The sequence below is a fragment of the Lonchura striata genome, chromosome 3, assembly GCF_046129695.1.
Source record: "Lonchura striata isolate bLonStr1 chromosome 3, bLonStr1.mat, whole genome shotgun sequence".
Classification (NCBI taxonomy): Eukaryota; Metazoa; Chordata; class Aves; order Passeriformes; family Estrildidae; genus Lonchura; species Lonchura striata.
Window position 1 is genome coordinate 34,333,927 of NC_134605.1, and position 22,276 is coordinate 34,356,202.

Sequence of the window (22,276 nt, forward strand, 5' to 3'; positions counted from 1 at the left end):
GTCCCTGGGATCCTGCAATAACACAGTCTTCCTGCTTGGAAAGAACACTTCCCTTCTTCTCTTTGTCTAGAATGTAGCATGAATGGATGTGTGCCTACAATGCAACAGTAGGCAAGGAAACCACAGGGAAAATACAGGAAAAGCAGGAGGAACAGAAATCCAGGGCTCATAGAGCTGCATTTAGCAAAGACGCCCTGGTCCTGCTGGAACAGGACCAAAGTTGCTAAGAAAGAGAACACTCCAGGTGTTGTATGATCTTAAAAATCAGCTTGCTTGTTTTGAAAGAGCATCATATCTTTTATGGCAGACCAGCAAAGCTGAGAACCCACGTGCATGAAGTAAAGTTGATTTTGACTGGCAAGACCCTGCATCTTGAACTCCCTTAGAACATTTCCAGGGAAAGCCTGATATGCAGTCTTGTGACTGTGGACAAAGCTCAGGAATCCTCCCTCTTCTCTCTTCCTGTCTCTGTGATGCTGTCCTTTCCCTGCAGCAGCAACCTTCACTCCTCACAGATGGAGCTTTGCTGGTCCTTCCAGCAGGGGATACAAATGCTTCATTGGAGAAGTGGTGGCTTTGGTGGGTTTTAGCAATGGCCACATCTGGAAATCCTATAAAGCTGGTGAATGTTAGAGTAAATTACCATTTGCTCAGAAAACAAACTTAAATAATGTAAGGAATGGGTCAGTTGGGTGGGTTAATTGTTATAAAGGGTGAGTGTATCACGTGTGTGACGACTGCCATACACTGGATGTGCAGTGCTGTCAGGAGTAACCCTGAGAAGAACATTCTGTTCTGGCCTGTAACTCACTCTGAATAATGATGGGGCCCAGTCCTCAGTAGTGACCAAAAAGGACATTGTATGTGATCTTCTGATCACCAGTCTGCTCAGAGCTGTGCTGGAGAGCACTGGCACAGCTTTTGCTTGGAGCAGCTGGTGTGCGCTGCAGACTCTCCTGCTAGGAGTCTGCACACACTGCCATTAGCTGGGGGTCTTGCACCATGGAACCTGAAATGGCAGCACTGCAAACCCTGCAGTGCTTCTTTAAAGCTGGATGAATTAAGTTTTTAGTCTGCTTTAGGTTGATGGAGCAATGTAAAATGACTGTACCATGAGCCAGGAAAAGCAAGATTTTACTTCTGGCTGGGAGATGCCTGTGTAACCTGCCCTACTGGAGTGCCTAAAAATAGTGCTTTCTTATTCACAATTTTCTGCAAATTTCTATGCCAGGAAAGTACATTAATGGATGCTGAGTAACCTTGTGTCAAATAATAAGATTTTTAAAATAGGCATAATTAAACAAACAAGCAAACAAAAAAAGGGGGAGAAGAAACTTCAAGTTTCCCCCATCTCCTGTTATTCAAAGCTAAAAACCTATCTGTGTAAAGACTTTAATCTGAATTATCCCAGCTGGTATGTTGGGATATTTCAAGATCCCTGTTCATTTTCTCAGCTCCAAGACACTTCTGTATTTTGCTCCATTTGGGCAAAAGTGTGAGGAATAGCAGTTCTTCTGGGTGTTTGCAGATCAGACCCCACTATTGTTGATAAATTACCAAAAGATTAAAAACTCCTTGCAAGACAGTTTAGCTACTCTATTTCTTAATCTCTGTCCTCTTTGCTTGTCACTTTGTCTTTAACATCTAGAAGGAAAAGTGGCAGGTGGCTGATTTATTATCTTAAAGTGATTTATTCTCTTTTGCCCCGTCACACAGACTTTATTTGATTTGTTGCTTACTCTTCTAAACAAGTCCAGGCAGGGCTTTCTGAGGTAAACATGAATGGCATGCTCAAGAAACAAGGGTCAAACACTTGCTACCAAATATCTCCTAGTCACATAAAATTCCAGGATGAGGGGAAAATAAAAACCTTGAATAACTTCAGAGCAGACTGCAAGAGAGAGCATGCAGCCATCCTGAAGGAAAAGTCGCTCGTGTTCCATCTAAGAGTAAGATGCTTCAGGCAAATTCCACATCCCACTGGATGCCACATCTTTGTTCAGACTGCTGCAAATCGCATTTCCACCACACTCTGAGATTACTTTGCAGGCATTTATGAAGTGAGGGATCAGCTGTGGATTGAAGGGGAGGGCTTGCTAGCATGGTTGCCCCAGGACTCCTTCAAGCTCCCCAGAAATGGTGGGAAGCTTCAAAGCAGGGTGGGGCTGGGCTGCAGTGCCATTAATAATAAGGTTCCCCAACAGAGATTGCAAGTGAGTTTGAGCAGAGCAACTCTAGGTCATTCAACCCCGCCAACACTGGGTCAAAGTCTGGGCTCAGTCCTGAGTTGGATGGCAGTAAGACAGAACACAGGTCCTGAGCCATGTGGTGAGAACAGAATTGTTTCCTTCTGAGAAGAAACTTGTTTGTCTCCTACAACTTCAGTATAATAAATTATACTTTGTACTCCAACAAGAGTAAGATCTGATATGTGTTTTTCCTTGTTAGAGCTTGCAAGTGTAGAGCAATTTGACTTTGTATCCTGTTACTCAGCAGACCTTGGGGCTGGCATGTAGAAGGTGGAGAGCAGCCCTTATTAGGAAGTCATTGAGGTATAAAGTGCTTTATAACATTGTGTAAGATGAGAAAGAATTCAGGAACTTTGGTAATGGTTCTTCAAGAGTTAGGAAGACTTGGATGTAGAGGAGACCTTGAAAACATGCAACCCATTACCTGGATATATGGAACCTTGTTTTTCAGCTCTCAGAGTGGGATTAATGGGGTAGAGTGGCAATGAAAAACAAAAACTGTCATTAAAGGAAATACAGGAGTATTACCTTGCTGCCATGGTACTATTTCACAGGCATTTAGTTATCCATTGACCTGCACAGAGAAGCAAAATCATTTAGGGCTGGCTCCAAATGAGACTGGTCTTACAGCAGAATGTCACTGGTAAAATGTGAAATGGACATCAGGTTGGCTCCCTTGGCTACCTGAATGACATGGTTTCCGGGAGCTATGGAGGGCTTTTCTGAGAATCTGAAATATCCATCTTGAGGGATGACTGTGTAAAAAATTCTAATCCCTACAGAAAAGATAGATCATAGGAACTTGAAGCTGGACAAGAAAAAATAATTATGACAGAAAACTGAAGTGCTAAGTAGCCTTGACTTTTCATTTCTATAGTGGCAGTGAGATCATCATCATCCATATTTCTTAAGACATTCACAACCAATTTCCATTACATTAACTGGAATCTCCAGGGCTGTGTCTGTAGATCTTGTTCTGTTAAGTTCTAAATACCATTTTTTTGAATGCTGACTAAAACCCCTTGAAATATGAAATTGCTTTAAGGAAATCCTACTTCTCGGAAGAATGGTAATAATAGGTGCTGAGCTTCCTTGTCTATTAAGCAGTCTTTGCCTTTGCTACTGCATTTACCACAGTCATCTTGTGAAACTCTGCAGTTCTGTCGCCACCTAGTCAGAACAAAACCTGTAGTTTAAAACCTCTTCAAACGCAATTAAATGACATAGTGGTCTCTCTCACTGGAAAGACAAGTTTTTCTTCAAACATTCCTGTATTGCTGCTAGTCAAAACACAGCTCTGGAAATTAGTAGTGTTTCTAATCTTACCAGAGGTGAGTTGCTCTGCTGAACTAACCTGCTCATCTGTAAGTGTGACTTTGGTACTATTGTGCAGACACTGAGCTGGCTGTCAGTAAACAGCAAATAAACAGCAAACTATGTATTGTAGTGCAAACTATGTGTATTGTATTGTGAGTGAATCAAATTTTTGCAAAAGAACTTAATTCAAAGAGATTTTTCAGGCTTTTTAAATACATTTTATAGACATTTTCTTGCCTTGAGAAATGAAGGTAAGCAGTATATAAAATCAAATCATAAATCACAAATCACTGGTTAAACTTTTAAGCTTGCAATATATTTAGTAATTCTGGGGATACAGACAAAGGTAAAAGAGTGAAAACATGCTGCTTTTCCTTAAATTAGTCCTTTGACATACTTCAGTGGTATCTGTTACATGGCAGAGCATGAAGACTACACAGAGACTTTTGGTGTCATTTACTCTTGTCATTTCTGCAAACTGATTTGCATGTGTATAAATCAGAAATATTGCATAAAAAGACCTAATGAAAAGGATCCTGGATTCTAGTACTGCAGATACTTCTGGGCTTAAAATTCCCCAAGTATTTTTGTTAAAGGCTTTGACATAATCCTCTCTGGCTTTGCTGTGCGGAGAGTGGATCAAAGGTGCAGACATATTAGTCTCCTCTGAATTTCAGGCCTCCTGGGGATTAGTTTCCTAGGGATGTCCTAAAAGTTTTCCTCTAATACAAACACTATATCAGATGAGCTGTTCACATGTACTGAGAGTTTAAATTCTCAGTTTATATAGGCATGCTTTAAAGAAACAGTTCTTTTGAGTGCATTGTACCATACCTTAGGTTAAACTCCTTTGCTATCATTACCAAATGCACATTACACTAAACAAATTATCATACTAGACAGAAAGGATGTTTGAATTTCTTTAAGAGATAAAATGAAGATAAATCACATTCAAACATCTGTGATGCCTCCATTCATCCTTCAATTCCCACTAAAAAGTGCATCTATGAAATTTTGCACAGGCTGCTGGTTGTACTCTACAGATCAGCCATTGCCATTGTTATGCACCAGTGGGGAAACAAGCATACATAATATATGATAAAAAATGCACAGCAGATGAAAATAATAGAAAAATTATCAGAAAATAACACTATGTACTTCCACAGTGAGATTTCTGCTCTAAAGATATATCCTAATGATACCATGAAAACTGTGCAAATGGTTAGGAGAAAATTTCTCCTGGTTTTTGTTTTTAATATCACCAAGGAACTGTACACACAATTCACAGGCTGAACAGTAGGTTTCTGAAGTTAGTCTGGCAATCCATTTTCCTGAGTGTTTGCTTGTTAGGTGTGGGGTGTTTTGCCCCATGATTAGTCAATTTACACTATTCTACATGGTTTACTGTTTATGACAGGTTTTTTCACAATCTACTGCACTTTTGGGATTTTTTTATAAGGAAATCCCTGGGGAGATGTGGCCCAGATGTGAGCCTCATTTCTCCCCGTGATCATGTCACATTGACTTCATGATACTAGCTCTTTGAATAATTACTTGATTGGATAAATTAAGTTTTTACAGGCTATTAGGAAACTATCCTTGGAAAGGTTTTTCTTAGAGAAAAAGCTTTAACTATCACACAAGCTGTCAATACAAGGCAGAAGATATTTTGAGACTGAAAAGAAGATGGTAAATCATTATTATATCAATCATTATAACATGATATTATGATATAATTATCAATAAAGCCTTTTGATAATTTAACTAGAAAACAAACATAAGAGATGCAATATAAAAAAAATGAACATATGACATGCAGCATACACACACTACTGATGTTGCAAAACTGTATAAAATCAATGTAAACATTAAAAGAAACCAGAAATTTTTTTGGAAGTGATGAATGAAATTTGAGGTAATTTGAAATGGAAATCTATACTACACTTTTATTATTTCTGTAATTCACTTCAGTTTGGATTTTTCTTTGCAAAGTATTACCATTTCCAATAAATACAAAGCTCTGAGTTTTGACTAGCTCTGTTCTCAAGCTGGTCAACAAGGTTTTTGTGATGTTGTCAAGTGGGCAGTCCTTGGCTAGAGATGTAGATAAAAAAACTTAATACTGGCAAAAGATGAGGATATATATCAGGAGGAGGGGGGCCATCAGCACAGGGCCAAGTGTTGAATAGATTTTGGGAGAAAAAGGGTGGAAGAGCAGGGTCAGAAGGACAGCTGTAACCTTGTCATGTCCCTGAGGTACCACCACCAGCACAGGGTGCTGGGGCAAGTGGCTGATGAGCCACATGGACCCTGTTGCAGTCTGCCTCTCCGCAGCAACAGGATTGGGAACTGGGGATTAACTCTGTCTTGGTAAAAGTTTATTTTATTAATCTCTTCTTCCTCCTGAAGCAGATGGGAAGCCTGTTGTTGACATTATTGAATACAAACACTTTGTCTGAAGCATGTCCTAGGAAGATTTTTCTGTATATTCCCTTTACTGTGCCCCAGAAATGTTAGAGTGTCTCACCAATGACCAAGGTTTTGTCTTCTCAAGGAAGAGTAATTACCTAGGATTTTTTTTAAGGTGATGTTTAGGAGACATCTTCCATGAATTTCACTGCACAGTAAATGTGTCTGAGAGTCAGAAATGTCACCAGTTTTATTTGGTGAAATGCAAAGGAGAAGAAAACACGTAGGTCTGCCACAATATTGTCTCCGTATTCACTTTTTTAGCAGAGTATATTTGTGACTTCAGTACTCAGTCCTTTGTTACAGTTAAAGATCATCTGAACTTTTCTAATTATTTTTTTCTGCTTAAAATTCTATTGTAATTTTTCTTCTTACAGATATTAGAATCATGGATTTCATCACAGGCCACTGTAGAAATGATCTTCTTTGCTCTATCCTGTATTATTAAAACCTCTTTCTAAAAATGATGCACTGAATCTATTTGTCCATGTATGTCTCCATATTTGTCATACAAGTATTTTCTTTAGTATTTGCAATTTTCTTTAGTATTTGCAATTTCCCACTTTTGCCAATTTTCCCAATATTTCTTATTTAGTGTTATTTCATTATTAGCCTGATTTTCAGTATTGCTTTCTCAGAAATGAATATAATTTTCTAATACATTTGATACTATTTTAATTCTTCCTTCTTGAAGATTCATACCTTATTTGGATTAATTGGTTTGATGAGAGTGCATGCATACTGAAGTTAAAAACAGACCCCTGAAGTACCAGAAAATTTTTATTCTTGCCAATGCTGCTTAATATACTTTTGTTCTTCTATAATTGCCATTTGTAATTACCTAACCCTCAACTTACAGAAATCATCAGTTAATAATTTCACAGTTCAATTATTTTTAAATACAGTAGGTGGCCTATAAATCTAGTGGGCTATAATTAATTCACTCAGTGCAAGATTTTCAATCCCATTCCACGTGGATTGCCAGCGGACCATAAATCAGAAGTAAATAGCAGTGCAGTGAGTGAGGTGAGTGTGTGCATGCGTGAGGGCAGTGCATCCACTGCTGGATGTGGCAGGACTCATTATATACAGTTCTACCCAGCAAATAAATATATGAGCTGCCAGGAAGAGTAAAGGTGGACAGATAGGAAGAGTACATTATCCCTCTGTGATTCCCACAGCTGCCTTCCTAGTGTGTGAGCAAATATCTCTTGCAATCTACGACTCAGGTTCATACAACAACATGAAGGCTATTGTTATCAGAGAACTATCAGGTCTATAGAATGCCTCTAAGTTTCCCTGGCAAGAGGCTGGTACACAAGGGATTGCTGGCCTGTGCTGTCCAGGGAGAACCAGGGGTTGATTTTGTAGTAGCAATGAGCTAGTTGGAGATGCAGGTGCAGGTGCTGAATGAACAGGTGCACAAACATGTACTCCCAACTCTTGATCCTAGGCCAGCAGTGAATGCCTTGGCTCATCTCCCAGAGGACATTGCAGCACTTTGCAGGCCAAAGCAGCACCAGCCAGGGAGCTCAGCATACCCACTGAAGGACTAAGGACTAGCCAGACCCAAGGCCAGTCTGTCCTGGTTGCTGAATTTGACCATTTCTTTTCTGTCAGCCATGACCATTCCAGTGGCATGGAAATTATGTCATGAGTCTTGTAGCACCATACGTGTTGCATGTGGACACAATCACAGTGCAGGGTGCTACCCACTGTTATTCAGATTGATTTTTGCTTCCTTTAATCCAAGATATTTATGTTCTGCTTGCTGCTGTATTATGGATCACCTGATCCTCAATCTGATAGACCTAGGTGTGTTTTGTGGCTTTACTGGTGATGCTTGTAGGAAGTAATTACACAGAGCCTCAGTATATCTTTCCAAGCCACCACATATGGCTATAGAATAACCCAAACTGTTGTGACCTAGCCAGTCTGTCGTGGTTTGACAGTGTCAAACCATGACACAGTCAAACAAGATAAATCTGTTGTCATTCTTCATTGGTACATAATTTTTTTCTGTGAGAACCTCAGCAAGAGAAAGGTACCAAGAGGTCAAATCACAAATTGCAGAGCATCCTGCAAGGCTTAGGACTGAGTATAAAAGCTATGATCGATTGCCTCATTTCTCTGTTGTCTCTTGCTGTAACAGAGAAAGACAAAAGGGTGGAAAATTTCCACTGGTTTTTTTTTTTTTTTTTGATTGAATAAATTTCTACATACATTTCTAATGTATGTGTTATATTATTTCAACTGTCACTAGGAAGTCAAGTAGGTGAGACCTTTTCAGTTAGAAATGTTAATATAGTGGTTTCAAGAAGTTTATCTGCCTGCTACTGTCTTCTCCAGAAATGTCATTCAACACCCAAACTTTTGAGCAGGTTCAAACTGATGTCTTTTCCCCTCTGCTGCATTCTAACCTTCCACAGATTTATTTCCTTTCTTGAGCAAACGCCTATATTTCTCCCTAAATATGTAGTGTCAGAAGACCAAGCAACAGTCCTGGAAAACTGTCAAATTCCATTTATGTAAAAGTTGCATTATCTGTAGATCTCAAGAAAAGGAAGAAGATATTTCCTATGACACTCAGGATTCAATTCTAGCCCTAGAAGGGCCTGAGACAGAGAGTTTTGCAGCTGTGAGGCTGATATTCAAGCTGAAGTTTAGAAGCATATACTCCAAAAAAGCTGTTTTATGTAACATGGCCAATTTTTGTGGCTTTCAGCACTGCTCTCTGTCTCCACAGATATGCCCAAGACATGATAACTATAGAGGGGATTGCTGTCACCCTTCTGTGGTTCCTCAGCATAAGGGACCTAGTGACAGGAGATGTGCAATCCCTGCCAACACCTGGTAGAGTAAGAGAAGACAGGTGTGCATCCTGTGCTCTGGAATCAAGTCAGAGCAGGAAACTGACAAGAAACTCATTTTCTCCAATGGTCTCCAGGTTGTCCAAGTGGGAAACATATGTTCTGGTTATTTGTTTTTCAGATAGATTTCTCACTATATTGGTACATTTCTTTCATTTTTTCAGTGTAGAGATGTCTGTAGACACACATGTATATATATATATATATATATATATATATATATATATATATATATATGCCTGTCTAAACACAGATGCATATTTATAGAGAATTTACAGAAAACAGGGATGCATTGCTTTTTCAGAATGGATGTAACAGTAATGGTCACAAATCTTTGCTGACAAATACGATACACCAGACTCCATGGATTATATAAATAATGGCATACAATCCATCATTCTTTACATTCATAAATCATGCTTTATATAGCAACAAATATATTTTAAAAAGTGATCCTTTCTTGTTTTGTTCTTATTAATTAAGAAAGTTAATGTTACCTCTGCAACAAAACATACCCCAAATCTTTTAGGTCTCATTATGAGGTGTTTAGCATATTGTCATAGCAGTTCAGGAAGACTTTCCTTCCTAAGTGTACCTAACTTTCAAGACATGGAATAAAGTTCATAATGCAGGGATTTTTATGGACTGTTGTACCTGAAACATGCACAATATTTCATTTATGAGGGAAATCTCTTCAGTGCACTTAATCTGCTTGCTTGCTTTTATCAGAAACTAGATTAGATTGACAACTGTGTTTTTCCATAGAAGCTGAACTATTAGAAAATCTTGTTTATAAAGAAATTCATTTATCCAAACTTAAAATGAAGAAACATAATCCCTCAAATCTCTTCCCAAGTTTCTTCGTATGTAATATTTTAACAAAAGGTGGTCTTTAACCAAGAATGACTGTAGCAAAATAGTGTAAGAGATGCATTTTTCCTTTACTTTAGCAAATAGCATATTTGTTATTTTTCCAGTTTACAGCCCATTTCAAGAGGTTATATTGAAAATCAGACAGCATTAGTGTGAACAAACCAAACACATTCAACTGTGTCAGTGATCTTTCTTCAAAGTTGCATTTTGGAAAAATCACCTTGTATAGTTTGCAGCTTCATGTTTAAAGGAATGTAGAAACCAAGCCAGTTTGGAAGGGCGAAGACCAGTAATCTACCTTGTCTAACCTTTGGCTTTTGTGCCATATATCTATTTGTTTCTGCTCACAGTAGGTTTTCTATCAATGCTTTTAATTAAATCTATGGTATTGACTTTTTTATTTCTTCTTGAAAAAGGGTATGTTCTTGCAAATCTTGATAGGACTTATTTTGCCACTAGGTCTGGTATATTCCTGGGGTTACATGTGGGCTTTCTGGTTTGCCTGTAATTAGCTCCTATTTGGCTGATCACTAGCACTTCTTTTAGAGGAGTCTCACTCAGTTTCTCTTTTGCATTTTCCTAGCTTTTGATGTACAAACAGGCAGGACACCAGCATTATTTTTGTGTTAGTTTTAACACATGAAATATGGTTATAACTGATCAGATGAGTTACCCAGTGATCTGCTCCCACAAAAGGTGCCTTTCAGACATTTTGGAGATGAGTTTAAAGATTTACATTCACATGTGATGGATGCATGCAAAACAACTTCTTTAAAGATGTTAAACCAAGGGAGGGAATAGCTGGTTACTGTCCTACACACTCAGAGTTAATGTCCTCCAGGTTGTTTTAAATCAGAGTAAACCTCATCTTGAGCCGTCTTGACCCCAACAGAGACACAGATCCTGAAATATTTCAGTGCCTTACCCAATGCTGAATATTCTTTAAAATATTCTTTAAGAATATGGATTAAGGGGAGCATGGTTGGAGTGAGAGCCCATCTGGTACCAATGCACTGACATAAATGCATAAGTACATGCTAATATAGCAGGGGATGAGCATCTCCTATCCCCCAGGACACAAATTTCCATGAAATCATATGCAGGGATAAACCCAGAGTGACATGGGCTTGACTTTTCTCAATGCCCTGGGTGGCTGGGTGTCAAAGACCACCCTAGGTCGCGGGGTGGCTTTGTGTGGTGGAAAAACATCTCTTCCAACCCGTGCTTCCAAAGAAAGGCTCAGCAGTCTCTTGTTGTTCGGTTTCATGGTTGTTTATTGCAAGTTATCTAAAATATTTTCTTCTCAGGCTGTTGCAGTTTGCTCAGCAGCTCAGGCAGAGGCACACACACCCCTGACATCCTCTCTGACTCCTGACTTCTCTCTCCCCCCGCCCCTGGCTGCTGCTATCTTTTATATAGTACATTACATGTTAAATGTTTATCGTTTTTTCCCCAATGCCTACTACTTATATTATATGGGGCTTTTCTATTCTAAACCAATCTGTAAGTGCCAACATCACCAAGAACATGGAGGTAATGAAGAAGAAAGAGGAGGAACAGGACTGGCCAAAATTCCTCCATCTTAAAACCTCTGATCCCCATGTACAAAACTAAAAACCCCCTGTACAAGCATTAAAACCCCCCTGTACAGCACTAAAAAATTCTTCCCTTTTCTTTGTGAGTACTTCTACTATAGTATCTAAACTTCTGTGACTTCTTGTTCTTCCTGCAAAGTTGGTAGATAATTCCATGGTTCAAACCCAAAATCACAGCTGTTTCCAGCTGCCTGCCAGGGTATCTAATGCTTTTGATCTGGGTCCGGAACCTCTAAAAATGTCTGAGGGACATTTTGAGTTCCGACAGTTGGGGATGCAGTTATTGAGCATCCAGTGCATATCAGACTTGGATCACCTTTTTGCTCCAGTGAGCAGTGAAGGAGGGCTCAGCCATGGTCTTTTGTGGGCAGCTCAAATTGTGGCTGCCCCTGCCTAGAAGCCCCAATTACCTAGCCCTAATTTGGGAGTGAACTAGCATCCTGTAATCTACTTCTCTGTTCCCTGTTATGTCAAGTTCCTACTTCCAGGAGCCAAACTGTTCCCAAAACACCTGGAATCTGACCCAAAAGTTAACTGTCCCCTGAATGAGAACCAGAAAACTCCTTCATAAACCAATTTATTCTCTGGGAGCAGGCATCCAGGAAAACATCCACCCTTCCTCCTAGATATCACATACAAGTATATTTATCCTCCCAGACAGAGATACCCAGTTAATCTGCTCATCCATGCAGATAATAATGAAGCATTAAAAGAGACTCACAATAAATAAGGGTCCAGATCCTCCCTGTGTATAATCTGGACTCATTCTTTTTAGATCAAGATGGTGACAAATATTTATGCTGAGAGACTGGTCTGTAAGGAGGTACAGCAATATACTTCCTGTGGGCTTATGGTCAGAGAATTGCACATGTGTTAGCAGTATCTTCCCTTTTGGGCTTGATTGGATTTATTATAATAAAGTATCTCTTGGGCAGTGTAAAAAAGGGAAGCAGTAGTAGTGTGCATCTATTAAACAACCATATTCTATTATTGTTGTTATATTGTCTGAATATTGTTTTTTATGAATGTGTCCACAAGCTTTTTTTTGCTTGTTTGAAGTACTTTTATCAAAAGGTTTTATACTGGCTCCGGAAATGTATTTTTTGTGCATGTTTTTTCCCTAAGAAGTGAGATCTCCATTAAATACAACATGAAAATTGTATTTTTGAGTTGGATAAAAGCCATTTTCATAGGGAAGATATTTTTCCTTTTAAAGACATGCCACAATCTGATTCAACATTTGCTTTTGTAGTTTCAGCAACAAAAGACTTTTCTGAATAGTTTTTTCTTTCCTTTTTCTATTTCCACTGGTTAAGTACGATTTCCTAAATTGTGTCTTTTAGGTGCATAATTTTCAGAATACCTTCTTAGTATTTTGAGTTCAGGTATGCCTTTTGTTTCAGGTTTTGATTTCCTCTTATTATTGTTACTGCTATTATTGTCACTGAAAGGGTGTGGGGTGCCCAGTGCTTGGGAATGAAAAAGGTTAAATATCTTACAAGCAGAAGACCAGATTTTCTTGGCTTTTTCTTTAAACTGGTATATTTTCTATCCCTCTTGGGATAATGCATTTTCAAAGTGAATATAATATTTTAGTGGTATATTTTACATGGTGTTTTGCAGGCAAGCACCATCTCTCTGTGCTGGCGCTCTGGGCCAGCTAGATGCTGCTCAGCTGCTTCTGGTGGGCACAGCCCTTGGCCTAAGCTCAGCACCATCCAGCTGAGAGGTGGGATTTGGGCTGGGGCACAGCAGGCACAGCCTTGGGTGTCTCTATGGATGTGGGCTAAGGCTCAGCACGCAAAGCTGTGCCCACCTCGGCCTGCCCCTGGCTGCACCAATGTACCCACGGTCAGACTGTGCCTAGCCTGGGCAAAAATAGGCTCAGTTCTGCTTAAATGACAACTGTGGTTTGGAAACAGATTTTGGAAGGCAGAGCCCCCAGTGTAAATTAAGTAGAAAGGCCAGGTCCCTCTTGGCTTCCAGAGTGACCTGGGGAGGTATGTGATGCAGGAATCTTCACCACAGAGCACCCAGGTCTCCAGATCATGTCTTGCACTACTGTTGGTGAAGGCTTGTGAGAGTGAAGAGGAAAATGTGCTACTCTGCCCCTGAGCTGCTCTGTCCCAGCTTTTCCCTGCAATTTTAAGCATGATTCATTGCATATACAAATGAGAACCAATCATCTGGAGTTTTTTTGCTTTCTGTGTTTGTCAAATTATATCGAAGACTGTTGGGTGTCCAGCAAGGTGAATGCCTTAAGGCCTTAAGCCTTATTTACAGAGGAAAAACAGTGTCCTAAAGCACTGAAAAATACTCTGATCTTTGGGGTTTTTTAAAGGTAACTACAGACTAAGCAGGTGGACTTAATTTCAACTGTTTTAACAGATTTCTACAATGAACACCATGCTAATTATACAGTAGTTACCCAGCATTAATGAACTTATACAGACAATGAGATTTGCAACATTAATTTTAATCTTGTTTTCTGTAATGATTTTTCTTCCCTAATGGAAACACATGCTTACCTAAGCAGGTTTTTTTTACCATTATTTTATAATTAAACTATTAATTCCACTTCTTGTAACTCCAGCCTGAGCAGTCATTAATATATCTGGAAAGAGTGGATGTATTCTTAAAGCTCTTTTAAATTTCTATCCTTGAATAATTTTTCTTTCATCCTTTTCTTAATTATAATCCATTCAGAATAAAAGAGGATGAATTTTTCTCCTTGAGCAAAGCCAGGATAAATTCTAACATATCTGCTCTATATAAAAATTTCTTTTTTGTTCTGCCAAAGTGAATACTGCATCCTAAAGTACCTCATCGTTCATTAGTGTACAATTAGGCCCATATCTACTGGTATGTGCTGCCTGCTTTGGGCTGTTCTGTTGATGCAGAAAAGCTGTAAACTCAATTTAACAGCCTGGTTAATCCAGGTTTACAGCTGTTTTGTGTGGCTGTTGAGGAGTGTTGTGTCTGGGGTGTACTGGTAAATCTGACCTGTTGAAAAAGAAGGAACTTGCATTATTATTTTATCAGTTCTCAAACTCTCTGTCATAAAGCAGTCTTTGCAAGTTTTCATTTGATAAGACCTTGTTATCCACTTCATTGAATAGCTTTATCACATATTCTAATTAAAACAGAGGGAAAATAACATCATAAAATTAGAGTTTAAGCATATATATTAGAGAAATATATTTAGTTTATAATATAAATATATAATATTTTATAATTTTATAATATAAATATATATTTATATTTAGGAAGTATTCCTAAGTAAGGTAGAGAGATTATAATGACAGAGTGACTATATTATAACACAGAAAAAGAAGGACACCACCCTTCATACCCCCAGGTTTCCCCAGTTAGCAGCAGTCTCCTTGCAGAAAGGCTGTACTTTACCCTGGCAGCCTCAGCCCCCAGTTTGAAAGACAATCACAAGCAAACTTCTACTGAAATTAACCAAGTTTTCTCCTTTCATGTTTTCCCTTCAATTCTTTATTCTTCTGTGCTTCATCAGGGCTTTGCCATGCTGTGCTCCTTGCACTTCTTGTCGTGTCATTTACAGAACTTATTCTTCCTCTCACTCTCTTGTTGATTCTTCTGTTAGCAGTCAAATATGTCTGAGAAAAATATAAGTATACAAACTTAAATCCTAACCTGATTCAAGAATTTAAAAGCTTTTTCAGAATTAAATTACTTAAAATCAAAGTGAACTGGCAATATCAGTACATCTAGCTCAGCTTGATATTGTTATTGCTATGCCTTAGATTCTTTAATGCCTATTTGTAATGTGGTTCTTGGTTTCCATTCCCTCCCACTCCCTTTCTGAGTTCAGTTGAAACTCTGGGGATTCATCAGAGCATATCATCATAAATGCAAAACTCTGGTGCATGAGGGAGATGCAGATCAAACAAAAAGCACGGCCCATTGGGGAGAATAAGGAAGAGTATTTTCTGGTTGCAAGTGCTATAAGGCACAGTGTTGATCCAACTAGAAGCAGAAATTAATGCAAACATAAAGTATTTAATTTATATTATCATGATAATAAAATTTCATAAAATTTGATCTTTCCCTGGAGATATATCGATTTGCAGAGCCTCTGTTTTCCCTGCAGAAAATCTTTCCTTAACAGTTACTATCAGCCATTTTCATCCCTTTTATAAAGAACAAATATCCCTACAACACAAGTCTTTTATTTCCCACTAAGTTAAAATAGTAAACTAAACCATAACAATATTCAATGTTTTCTCTCTCCTACTATCCCTTTGTGCCCAAGGTTAAATAGCGATGGTGTGAACTGGGATAAAACCTATGGAATTCCATGCTTTACCCATGCATGCCAGTTCTAGTGGAAAGGACACTTCAGTGGGTTATCTCAAGTGGTGGAGTGCTGTAAAGTCAGATTAGACTGAATTCAGGCTCTACTCCTGTTTCTCAGTGTGCAAACAGATGGAGAGGAAGAGAACCACTGCCTGTAAAAGAGATCTGCCTCCCCACACCAGTGGGCACACAGCAGTGAGGAGTGCAGGCACTGAGGAAAGAGGAGCTTTGTTTCCAGCAGATCAGACCAGAGCTGATGCTTGCTGAGAGATGGGCACTGCCCACCCAAGCACCATCCACGCTGCCAGGGGCACCAGCTGCTTGCATTTCTGGCTGTTTCTGATTCCATTGCAGCCAGGGACCATGAACTGATAAGGGAAATAGAGGGAAAAGGGAGCAAATATCCTCATTAGTGTTTACAGTGTAAAAACCTAAAATGAATACTTCCATGCCTACCACCTTTTCCAGAGCTGATGGGCTGAAGGGCTAAGCAAAGCATCCTGTAGGGAAGACTGAAAAGCATCCCCACTGGAACTAATGGTATCATGGCTTCCAAGGAGGTGATTTGGCAGCACCTCATGGTTTTATTCCTGAGCTGCCTTTTGAGATTCACCAGCTGCAGTACTATTACCATATAGTTCTTCTACAGGCTAATAAAAATCATAACCATTTTCATCTCCAGAAATTACATTGCAATCAGCGTTGCTTCCAATGCCTTTTAACCTTGCCTACCCATTTTCTTTTAGTAGCAAAGGGACCATTATGTCTCTCTGTACATCTACGAAATGCATAACTACCTCTACTATTTTCTCTATCCTGCACTCTTTTCCAATTTTCTTTTTTTTTTTTTTTAATTAGGTGCCATCAAAGCTCTCACATCTAGGCATAAAATAAGTGACAAAAGAAAACCTTCTCTGGACCCATATGTAAGTTTCATTGACAGCCATGTATTTGGTCTAAAACAAGGTGTTTTCTAAATTCAGTTTGAGATAAATATCCACGCATTTTTCCTCACGCTGAGGAACCATTTGTCTAGTAGATCTTAAGGGGAGGCTAATTCCTAACCTGCAGTCTAATGCAAAGGGTACATTCCTGGTGAAAAATTTTGTAAAACAAAAGGAATCCAAACAATGCTTTTACACTATGTAACAAATATTTGCTTCTTACATGTAATTGTCCTGTCCTGTTACAGACAAATCAGTCACTCACTGAAAAGCAGAGAAGAATTCTCTCTGTGGCCACTCTAAGCTGAGACACATACATTTGCCCATCAGAAATTCTACCTTATTTTCCCTTTTTCCTGAATTCTATGCAAAACATTATGAACAAAAGAAAAACATCTAGACACCTGGCTGGAGAGCCTAGGTCCTTTTTCATCTTCATTTTATTTTTTGAAGTGTTTCTTCAGATCTGATTTGAAATGGATCTGGTGGAGAAAGATGTGACTGCATCTGTCATACTACCACATAAATAGTCTCCCCAGACAGATTGAAAGAAGGATGGTTATTCCCAATAGTACTTTTAACATTGGTGCAGGTGTGATGCTTGGCATTGAAGCCCAGTGCTTAGCCACACCTTTCCCTCTGGAATGGAAAATGTGGTCAGCCCTGACAAGATTATACTGTGTCAGTCATTAAAAGTGTGCACAAGTTCCAGTAACACTGTCAACAAAGTAGAGTGCAGATGCACACTTGCAGGCATCATACTGTCTGTCTGTCCTGACTGGGACAATTTGAGGGGCAATGTGTATGTGCCTGCCATGGCAGTTCAGACATCTGAAACATCCTCCCTTATTCACAAATAGAATCCTCCCATCCTTCATCCTTCCCATATTCTCAAAGGAGTGATTATTTTCTAGACTTTATGGAGACACTTTCTTCCAGGAAGAATTTTTCATAGAGGTGTCTCATCTACCTCCTTCCTTTCTTCTTTTCCCTAACTCCAGCTTCTGTCTCTTACATCATATATCTTGCATCTTACCCATTTATATTTGGCTTCAAAGCTTATTGAGCAAGTTGAGACACAGCCCTGTGTCTGGAGAGTGGGACAGCCTTGCCCCAGTGATGCTGGCAGGCAGACTGGTTTGTTCTCACAGAAGCAGTATAAACCATTTGCTCTCCTCCAGGCAATTATTCAAGAGAAGTGATGACAGGCCTAGGAAAAATGTTTCTGTGTCAGGAAGGTAAACTTTGCATGTTCCCAGGCAGCTCATTCTGCCTTCCCCTTGTCACATGCCAACACTGTGTCACAGCCTGTTAAAACATGACACACCTTTAAAGGCTTTTGTCCTTCTTTTTGTTGCACATTGCAGATATTTCATAGGCTGGTGGTGTGTACTTGTGTTTCCAAAAGACAGATATAATCAAGGACTTGCCTCTATCATGTGGCAGAACATGCAGAAAGGATTTAGTTAATTTTTTGCAGCTCTGGTAGCAGTTTTGTTGATTCCCAAGGGAAAGGGAAGAGAATGCCCTGCAGAGGGAAGGATGGTCTCTTGAGCTGTTTAAGGGTTGACAATCAAAGGTGTTTGGTAATATTAAAAAAACTTTATATGTTAATCTAAAAGAAGGAAGTTTCTACAGTATTATTTTATCTCTGATGTTCTTTATCTTGCTCTTTAAGCCTTAGTGAGGATAAGATTTCCCAAAGTCATGATGACCAACAGCAAGACATTCAAACAAGGCTTTCTTTCTTTCTTACCCAATTACAAAATTTACTTGTGTAGAGTATTAGATATTCCACAACCTCTGGATGTCACCACAGGAAGTACCAAGGACTGTACATGGTGGGAAGATTGGATTCACTGAAAATCACATTGCAGTCAACAAGTGTGTGGTTGGTAGCATTGGGATCATGATTTATTCCAATACAGCAAGACAGGTTCTGGAAAAGGATGAAAGGCACTAATTAATTTCTATTCTCATAGTTTGGTTTTCTGCATTTCAGAATTTTCCACAGCCATAGAGAACATTACAATTTCTCCAAGCTAACTTATAGGGGGTGTAACAGGAAATACAGGTTAACTGGAAGTTTTCAGTAAGGACTTTCTAAATCCTAAAAGCATTAAATTTCCATCTTGAAGTTTATCTAGGGGTGGTGTTTTTGACCCCCTTTAACTATTATTTGTAATATTAAGAAAAATGGTGTCAGACAATTTTGGCATTTGCACCCTTTTCATGTCTCATTTGGCATCATTCTTCTCCACAGCAATATCCTAGCAAATCTCTATACGTTAATGACTACTAACCCCCAGCCACATTTGTCATTCTATTCTAATTTCCTTTGTAATTATGCTTATCTTATGGTATTAAGAAGCAGAAATATGTATTCAGACTTCAGTGTGAAATCATAATAATCAGATTCTGCATTTACCTCCCAGATAACATCTATAGCTTGATGCAAAGTCTTTGTTTGTGTGCCATCACCAGTCATACACTTACACCTTGCTTGGAGCCTGGCCCAAGGCCTGCTGATGTCAGTAGAAATCTTTCTAATTGTCCTGTTGATGACCTATGGTATGATTCAGGACATGCTACAGCCCCATGGCTATTCAATGTTACCTCATGCAATGTTTCATGCTCAGAGCTTTGCCTTGTGTAGGGCTGTCATTTCACTTTGCAGGAGAAGTTCTTTCTCAGTGGAGATTGGCAGATGCTCTGAAGACCTGAGCAAACAAAATCTTTCTTGCCTGTTCCTCTCCTTGTTCATACACTCTGCTAAAGCTCTCCTGGCATTGGTACCATGCAGAGATGCTTCTTTTCTTGAGATGCTGATTTTAATTCCTATTACCTTTCCCCAGATAACATGATTAATTAATTTGAATTTTTTCTTGGGCAAATCTAATGGTGGCTTTTAATTTTTTTTTTTTTATTATTTACATTTTCTGCTGTTTTCAGTATTGCTTGAGGAAAATTTTACTTTGCCCTCACAGGAGTCCAGGCAAGTAAGAATAGCTTTTGTAATTCTTATTAATGAATTTTACCAACATCCAACATGCATTCTGTAAGGGAGTAATGAAAGGAAAACATATGACATATACTCCTAACTTTAATCTAGACAGAATAAAGAGTCAACTGTGTCATTGCCAATATTTAAGACTGAAAAATGTCTTTAATGACCTGGAAAACTGCCAGGCTAAACTGATTGAGCTAGACACCACTTTAGCAGAAGAAGCAGAAGAAGGTTATATTATCTATTATCTTAAAGAAGGGAGAAAAAAAATAATGTATAAGAAAAATAACAAAATTATTACCAGAGGTAATGAAATTAAATAATAAAATCTTCTTTGTAATTTTTGAATTTTTGGAATAATTTATACTATTAAAATGTACAGTATTTGATAGAGTCCATAAAAAAGGCAGTCTTCAGTGTTGTAGGACTTTTTCCTCTAGAGGAGACAGAGTTTTCCACAGGCACAGTTTGTGTCACCCTAATGGCCCTTCAGCAGTTTGGAAAAAAAAGCATGTTAAGACAGGTCTCAGGGACAGCAGGTGAAGATTTCTATTGTTCCTATAAGATATGTACACATTTACAGATATAGGTACGGTGACATTAGTCCTTACAACAGCTGTCTGCGGGATAGAATTGCTGTGTGACCTGGTAATGTCACTTTCTCTCATGCAAAACATTTGAAGAGCAACGTCTTCCATTATCTTTCTGGTTCATGTGTATTGATCATCTTCCTACCAGTGCAGCCAAAGGACAGCTAAAAGGACAGAAGGGGAAAACACTGCCTTTGATTTTGAGATTTTTTGTTAGATGGAGTAATAATATGGGGAGCCAGATTTTGGCCACTATGCTCAGTTGTTAGAGTTTTATATTAAGCGTCAGTGTCAGTGAGAATCATTTCATTGATGCAGCTGAAGCCTGAATCAGAGGGAGTGAGTGTGTGGCTCACACCATTCTTATAGAAATGTCTCATTTTCTTCCCAGGTTCTGTACATAAAAAGAAGTGACTGACCCATCCTTCAGCTATGGAAGTCTGCAACTGAACCATAAAGTAAATGGGGCCTTTTTCCCAGGGCAAGTGACTCTGTTCACACTAGATATAAAAAAAAAATTGGAGCAGGGAAGATAATGAGAGCAGTGACCAACGGAAATGCTACCTAAGGATTTAAACAGGTTTAAAAGTTTTCTGACACGGGGAGAATACAAAGTGTCAAAGCTTACTCATTTGATGAATCTACATAAATAATTTAAACACTAATTATTTTGTAAATTTTGAGGCAGAATTTCGAATGACAGCGCCCAATCTAACACCTGCAGTTACAATCACTTGTACATGCAGGCATCTGATTGCATCTGTAAATCAAATAGTTACATGTTCAAGTAACTTCAGATGTGCCTAAAAAATTGCAGAGGCAAAAATGCAGAGCTTGCTGAGGCTATGCTGTGTGTTGGGTTCTGCATTTCTCTTAGATGCCTCTACTGAGGGAAAAAACTGCCCAATGCTATAAAATCTTAAAAATTCTTTCTTCAAGGACAAAGTAACGTGAACTCAAAAAAGTGGTTACACATGGCAAAAAACCCCATATCTTTTAATATTTTTTGTAAATCTTTGTAATATCTAGTAGTTGTGAGTTTCAGAGTGAAAGAGAGTATGCAGAAACTCTAAGTAGAAGGTATCACAACCCTTAGATTTTTGTATTAATTTTTATAATTATATTTTTTTCTACACATCTTCATCTAGTTTGCCAACCTAGAAAGCTTAAATTTTCACTATCAAAGTTCAGACTTTGTTGAACAAGTACTATTAACTTATAGACTGTGTTTTGGAGAATATACTGAAATTTCAGTTTAGATTGTTTGGAGATTGTTTAAATTGCTTGGAAGGGACCTTAAAGATCAGGTAATTCCAAAACTGAAAGAATTGTTCTTCAAATACCTTTTCATATCTTGTCTTATTTTATTTATTCACTTTTTTCACCCAGAAAGTGAAATTCTATTTTTTTTGTTTCTTTATTTTAAAGTAAAGGCACTGGGATTGGGTTTCCTTCTCAATGCAGGCATTTCCCTTATATTTCATCTTGTGCTTGAATGGATTTCAAAACATAAGATGATCTTCAATAAAAAGAAGCTATGACTATCAAAGTTGAAAACAAGGTTTAAGGTAAACTATTTGATGGGAAAATTTTAATTTTGAAATGCAATTATCAGGAATTAAATTAATGAGTGTTTTCATGGCAAATTGATAGCTTAAGTTACACATGATTAATCTGCACAATTCACAAGAAACTTATCAGAAATAAAAAAATGTTACAGCAGTGTGAACTTTGCGTAGGTGATTCAGAGTCAAGGTGGTAAGATACAAATTTTATGCTAATATTATAGTTTCACCATTCATCTCTGATTGATATGTAAGGATAGCCTCTGATTGGTATGTAAGGATATTTTCCTATGGAATGCTACGATAAAGGAGTTTATATAATTGATATTCCTTCACTTAAGCAAACTACTGCAGAATTACTGATGTGCATGCCTTCTTTAAATGTCGGAACAAATAATTTTTTATCCATACAATGGAATGATCTTTCTGTCAACATACTCCAGGCTTTGCACTCTGATGGAAATCTGTAAT